Genomic DNA, 7781 nt, shown 5'->3' on the forward strand with positions numbered 1-7781 from the left:
AATAAACCTGTTTTTTTGTCATACACTGCTTTCTCTCTTTTTCTTAATTGTTTTAATAAGTTTCAGTTTAATATTTTTTTTGACTTCGAAGTGTTACATTTGACAAAAAAATAGAAATTGTAAGCGTTTAAAAACACACATGTACCAGTTTGATCTAATTAATTAAGTGTCTTTTTTATATCTATTATTATTAGAGCATACAAAAATATATACTTTTTTTTTTTTTTTTATCTGAGAAACTAGGAAGGCTTAAGTTAAATTAGTAAGAGCATTAATGTGCAGTTTAAATCCAGTAGGTGGCGGAAGGCTCATTCCAACAGCTCAGAGTGTGAAACCGGAATGAATAGATTAACGCAATGAGAAGGACACTTGTGCTTTTTGTTTGAACTATTTATCAGAAATTCATACAGGTTTGGAATGACATTGAGGGTGAGTAAATGTTTACAGAAAATACAGAAAACTTCTTTGTGTGTGTGTGTTAAAGATAAAGTCAAGCTTGACTAAAGAAACTATACACAATGTATACCTAAAAAATCTTAATAGATCTGTCTGATGTGAGAGACCCTTTAATTTGAATGCCTTCATCTCGCACTGGTGGCTAAACTCAATCTTTGAACGCCAGTGAATTACACTTGGATGAGCACAAGTCTTGGTTTTTGGTGTCCTGTCCCGGAAATGTCCGCGTTTTACAGCCATCAAATCCACTGCAAATCCGCAAAAAAAGTCTTACATTGCTGGTTACCAGAACAAACGTGTAGTGATTATTTTCACCAAAAGAGGGCGCTGAAAGCTACACTGATTACTGATTGGTCTCTCGCGCGCCGCTTCTTCTTCAGCAATGAAGAACAAAACCTGGACAAAAGTAGTCAAATATTAAAGCCTCGTCCAAATACCCACACTCGCGGTCTTTGCACTTGAATACTTGACGTTTATTTAGGTTTGAATCTAAACACTGCAGGGCTCCAGTAGTCCTCCAGAAATTAAGTTTTACACCCCTGTACAAACTTTATGCGTACTAGAAACTTCCAGGCAGGTGTGTTGAGGCTAGTTGGAGCTAAACCCTGCGAAACACTGGCCCTCCAGCACCGAGTTTGGAGACCCCTGAGATAACGTGTTCCTTGATACCCAGCAAGTCACATTATCCAGCAGCGTTTCCCTTTTTCTTTGCTGTCATTGGTAGTCTAGTGGACCTCCATCAGCATTGGAACTAAAATTGGAAAAATGTGAGAGCACTGTCATGAACGAATATTTCGAAGAAAATTCCAAAGTTTTATCACAAGCTTTAATCACTCTGTATATTTACAACACATTTTTTAGTTTTGGCAAAGAAAGCTGTCATGATTCTTAAGTATATAAATCAATACATGAAATTTAAAGAAAAAAGAAAACCTTTAAAAATAGTAAATAAGTTTACAGTTGAGTTCAAGACTGAGTTCAAGTTATAGCTCTTTCAACCAGTGACTGAAAACTGGTCTTCTCATTAGCATTACAGTATATAAACAATTGCATAGGACAATGCAAGGCACAGTGTCATAAGTGCACTTAAACTGAGTGAAGAAACAAACTCTATGCTACATTAAAGGCAAGAGAATGACGGTTTGTTACTTCCTCTCTGTAGAGCAGGCTTGATTCCTCAGCCCTAGGATAGTCTCTAGCACCTTGCAGGCAATGGAAAGAAGTCCTTGAAGTCAAACTAAGGAGCGACTGATGTGAAGAGCAATCAGAAGTAATCAGTACCAGTTCTGGTGTCCAATAACATGATCATCCGAGAACAACAAGTACTCACAGGAAAGCTTTTGGTAAGTATGAACTGCGAGTTTTCGGTTGCTTTAGCAGATGGTTAACCTACACACTGTTCAACACATTTCCAAAACAAAAATGCAAGGGCTACACATATTATTTGACACGTCTACAAAAAAACAGTAAGGAACCATTGTCTTTTCGAAAAGGCCAAATATTTAACTGCGCCATTATCAGCGGTGCAGTTTATACAGCATGACCACACTACATGCCTAAGGAAAAAAACAAGTCTGAAGAACAAAGCCATTTGTTTGAGCTGATCTTTAAAAGGGAAAATGAGGGGGTGGCTTCGTCCAGAGGCAAAACAGAGCAGTTAGACAATGTATAACTCTGCTCCTCAGTAAATACATAAGTACTTCAGCTGAAATAGGGAGTTATATGGTGAGTGATTTTTTTTTTCACAGTACTGGATCATATGGAGAACTATGAATGCAACAAAAACAAACAATAATGCTAAAAAAGACAATATAAAGGGAAATCACTTTTCACTTTAGAAAACTAGACCTTTGACATTTAATACGTTTAAAATGTTAAATTAAACTACAATCATACAACAATACGGTGCTGCAGGGATTATGTATTTTTGTAGGCAAAAATGTTGATGGGTTTTGTTGAATGGGTTTTTGTTTAAATGCCCACAATAAGGTCTCTTATGAACATAAGCTCAAGATATTTTCCTGTTTTATTCTACAACATAAACTACACCAGTAATACCCCTTGTGACATTTTTACAGCTGTAACTTGTCTTGAAAAAGGCAGCTGCTAACAAGAGGCTAAATGAGACTACAGGGACTTTCGTGGACATTAAACAGAAACACCATCACGCCAAAAAGGAAAACAGATCTACCGTACTCAGTCGTCAGCTTTTACTATCTCAGTGTGTGTAAAACCCAACTTTTGGAAACTACTGGAACTCAAACTTTCAGGGAAAATGTCACAGTGATAAATTTCCTTGAGGGGGTTTGGCATCCCAATGGTTTTGTTTCCAGGTGTACCATTTAAGGACACGACACACGTCTCCCGGAAATTTTGTAGAATTCAACCGATCACATGACGACTTGGAAAAAAAGTGTTTCCCATTTTGTGTGCCTTATTCATCAGACATTCAGCCAACGTTCCATGGACGTGATGTCTGAGGCTGAAACTACAGAGTAATGTTAAAAGTACGTCATCATTACTGCAGTGCTCCCTAACTTTGTTTTAAATCGCATTTTGAAATTGCAACTGGCAGTTGGATTAAGAAAAAACTGTGCTTCATGAAAATACCATTTAAATGTTGCATTTAAAATTATTTATTAATATATTATTTGTAACTTTTAACTCCATTTTAACATGAATGAAATAAGCCGTTTAAAATATGTCGCAATTTAAAAAATGTATCTAATTATCTATAAAGATTTATCTATCAATCGTTTTTAATTTCGGAATACATTCGTGATTTATTTTTTTCATTTTACTTATAAGTGGCACATACATTCCTCCATTGGCTCATTTTTAATAGAGGAAAATAAGAGCATTTTTTAAATTATGTGTAGACGGAGTCATTAGAGAAGACAAAATACAGTGCCCTTCAGAAATCAAAATGTAAATGCGTATGATAATTATAAGAATTACATCACCATTATTTAAGGCATCATTGTTTCTACACCTACACTGTATAGAGATAAAGGTCTGATGGCTTACAAAAACGTGACTAGGTACACTTCAGGGCATCCCAGTTTTGAAAACGCAAAAAAATATGAATGATTCATGGGCTAATGTTGTCAGGGATATATAAGTAGTCTATAGTGTGCTTGACTGTCAATCTTTTTAATGAATAACAAATTATTTAATGTATCTTTGGATGTGTGGTTCTGTAGCAGTTTATCAGTGTTATTTGAAGTTGCTAATTTTGTATGACCTAAGGATTTGTGGTAAAGACGCACTTCTTACTCTCGTCTCGCTCTCTCTTTTCGTATGTTCTACCTCTATTGATGAGTTGGCCATCCTCCAGGGAATTTCCCTTATTAACTAGCTAGAACTGCTGAAGCATTGACTCCAGAAAGAGCGCAGTATTGATCTGAGGTGACGGGGAGAAAGCCAGCTTGTATGGAGGAATGGATTTTCATTTTTTCATAAGCCTTGAGATACCATATAAAATAGTCAGTTTAAAACCAAAAATCCAGTGGCCCAGAGATGAACCTGAAATGTTTGATTGGAGATTGGCGACGCCACATTGGTTCAAGTAACCGCAGTCCCATCTGAGACTTCTTTGGCTTGAGAAGCGAATCCTGTAAGGCAACATGGGGAGAAATTAAGGCACTTGTTTTGGACAGCGTAGCTCTCCACGAGACACACAAACCGAGGGCAAGACCGCTCATTGTCCTGAGGGACAACAGGCGGATGGAGAAAGGAAGGATGTACAGCAGACTGGAGGCAGTTTAGGGTCTGTTACTCCTCTAAAGCTTTGGGGGAGAGTGGGCGTTCACAGTTGGAGATGTATTTTCCTCACACGATAGCACAACAGCTCCTGCAGGCTGCGCAGCACCGTTTTTGTTTCTTTGGGCTGAAGATTGTCAGGATGGCCTCATCAAATACTGTCTTTAGTCCCTTCTGAGTCAGTGCTGAACACTCCAGATAGCACTGGGCTCCAATCTGTGGACAACAATAACACATTTGAAACAAAACACTCTTAACGCTTTGGGTTAAATGGTTTTTAAAACCGCTAAAAACTGTTTTTTTTCCCCATGAAAATCATTCTTGAAAATCATGGCCACCATTCACTCTCAGCAGCTCAAACACTCTTTTTTTATTTACATTTTTTTGTGAACAACATGAGGATGAAACCGAATTTATGAATCATGCTTTCTCTGGAAACAACTGACAACTCAGGCTACATTTACATGACAACGATGTATTCAGAAACAAAGTTTTTCCCTTGCGTTTTTAAAAAGTTTAATGTACACACAACAACATGTGCATTGACACATATACGTGAAAACGGGCAAAAACGCTGTATTACGGGCCAGTAGTTTGTGCTGTCACCTTGATAGTAAACAGTACTAGAAGGGAAGTGACGTTTGTTTGTTGTATATGATGTGTCTCCACTGTTGGTTGTAATATTGGTGAAGTAAAACCACACTTTGCTGAAGAAGCGGCAGTAACAACTGTACTATCTACTCGTTGTTTATGTTTGTTCGCACTTGCCTTTAAAATCTACACGTACTGCACATGTCTACATACCTAACATGTACTATGCACGTGCATGATGTCTCCATTTTCAGAGATTCCCATTTTGGGTGTTTAAACGGAAAACAATAGTGTGCGTTTTCAGTTCCCAAAACAAACAGGCAAAATGCATTTTTTTCTCCCGATGAAAACGTTGTGTAAATGGCCCCCAAGCCAAACCACCAAACGTATGAACATCCATCACCTCTCTGGCTAGTTTGAGGCCTTGCTCATAGGTCAGTGGCTTCTCCTTCATCTGGAGCAGACGTGCTAGTGTCTTTGGGTCATCTCGCAAGTCAATCTGAATGAAAATAAATAAATAAATAGTTAAACATTTTTAATTTCATGTATTTTTTTTCTCCATAAAATATTTTATTTCCATTTGATGACTAATCTCAATGTTTGACCTGATAATAGAAAATAAACAATAACTAATACTATTATCACTATCATTAATAAACAAAGAAACTCTTGCACCTGTGTTCCGATGAGGATATAGGGCACATGGGGCATGCAGGATTTGAGCTCAGGCACCCATTCCTCCTGCACATTGTGATAGGAAGCTGGATTCACAACAGAGAAGCAGATGAGAAAGACGTCTGTGTTGGGGTAGGAGAGGGGTCGCAGCTGGTTGTAATCCTCCTATATGACGAGTAAAGTAAGATCCGCTTTAGACTCGGTTCATTCCTCTTACTACTGAAATATGATTCAAAAGATCTTTTTGAAAAAACAAACTATAAGTGAAAGAGGACAGATGATTAATTTAAAGGTTAAAGCTTCAATTAAAGCTTTTTTGTCTAACATAACCCAAAACCCCATCAGTGCTCAATTTACATGATTCTTTAAATGTATGAATAGATGCAGCCTTGGTGAGCATAAGAGACTTTTAAAAACATTTCAAAATCCTCTGTTTAAGGAGAACCTGATTTACAGGTACACCAGGTTGGGGTTCACTGGACAAAACCAACGTGAAAGAGTTCAAAATTAGGAGTCAATAAATATAAAGTTCTGGTAAAATTTAACACGTAGAGCATCTTTATTTTCCATGACTTTATTCTGTCACTTATTATGAATGCAAATGAAACAAATAATTTACATTAGGCTCTGCACCAGCATATTGTAAAAGTCAGTTCATCTTGAAAGCCATTGATCTCCTCCTGATCAATAGTAGAGAAGGGCCAGACATCACACAGATGCTCCTCTGTATCAGTGAACCGCTTACGGGAGCAAGATGTACAGAATTATTTAGCTTTCATTTATGCAGCAATGCGTGGTGCACTACATATATTCAGTCTTCTGATTCTAAAACACAGCAAATATTCGTTATTACAGCACATACTGTGCTTGCTACAGCTATATATCCTAAGAAACAATTACATAATTATATCATGCTGAACAGTAATACTCACACTTTAGCTTGCTTTATTACTTCAAGCAAAAAACGGTCCTTGAAACTAAGTCAAATAAGTGACCCTCATTGAATTGTGGGTAAATATTTATACTGTTATGCAAATCAGTTACCCTATAGGACTTTTCACCAGCCTGGAATGGTATCCGAGATTGTAAAATATGCATATAATGCTATTTTCCTTTTATTGCATGCTTTTGCACACAAAAGAATGGCTTATTCCCTCATTATTTATTTAAATGTATGCACTGTTAGAAACTACATCCTGTTTAATAAATGTCACCCCCCTGTGCAATGTCAGCAACTGCCGAAGTCCTTATAAGAGAATATTCCTCATGGGAAAAAAAGAGAATAACTTATAAGAGCAATCTTTCCAAGCCAATAAAACAGATGCTGATGCTGAAATTGTTTAACAGATGAATGGAAATGATAGTACTGATCAGTCATCAAAACAACTGAAGTTTAGTAAAAACACATATGTCAAAAAGGCCTAATTTTTATTATAAGATTGGGGATGACATTGTAATCTTTGGCAATATATATTCTAGGATTAAAACTCTAACAACTGGGGTCCGATAAGATGGGTTTGAAGGAGAGGGATGTCGCGATTCTGTGATGCCTTTTAGACACACAAGAAAAGTAAATAGCTGGGCTGTCTCTCCAGGTTGTATATGAGTTTCCTGTTGAAGAATCACTGCATAAGCCAAAATCAAAAGTCATTATGGTGGGCTGAGAGTGAAGAAAAACAACCCAAACCCGTAGTTTCTTGTCATTATTATTTATTATATTATATTATTATTTATTTCACAAGTCTTGCTGCTTTATTTACAACATTATTTAACACAGGCTGTAAATTATGCTGTTAACGTGACTATGATGCAAAAAGAGTTTGTATTCAGAGTGATCTGATGAATGCACGATGCCATTTAGTAATTTTCAAGAGTTTAAATGTAAATCCTGGTGCCATTTCTATTTTGATGAAATTAGACTGTGTTTTGTAGAGGAACGTTGAAATTAACCTAGTGAAAGACATGATTTTTTGTGTCATCATTACTCAATTGCCATACTTCTCCAATCACTTTGTCTGTTTACCCCACCCCTTTTTTACAATAACTTTAAGCTCTCTCTTAATTCTGCCTCTATCCAATTAACAAATGAAGGATATAACCAAGTCCTGATACATTTTAAATTTTTCAGTAATCCGTTTCACTTGGATATACATTGCAGTATGGAAGAAAAAATCTGCTTCTGTTACATTGTGACATATATAGACTTAAGATGCATTAACTCACTTGTCCAGCAGTATCTACAATCCCAGTAAGTGCTGCCTCCCAGATACTGTTACATTCACTGTAAAAAAAGAAAA

At 36.7% G+C, this 7781-nt stretch overlaps 1 pseudogene; it reads right to left on the reverse strand.

Moving 5' to 3' along the window:
• Nucleotides 1–1263: 1263 nt before the first annotated feature.
• The window catches only part of LOC113062707 (rho-related GTP-binding protein RhoJ-like), an 8007-nt pseudogene continuing 1489 nt past the window's right edge, over nt 1264–7781 (reverse strand).

Source organism: Carassius auratus, chromosome 45 (genome assembly GCF_003368295.1).
Source record: "Carassius auratus strain Wakin chromosome 45, ASM336829v1, whole genome shotgun sequence".
Taxonomy (NCBI): Eukaryota; Metazoa; Chordata; class Actinopteri; order Cypriniformes; family Cyprinidae; genus Carassius; species Carassius auratus.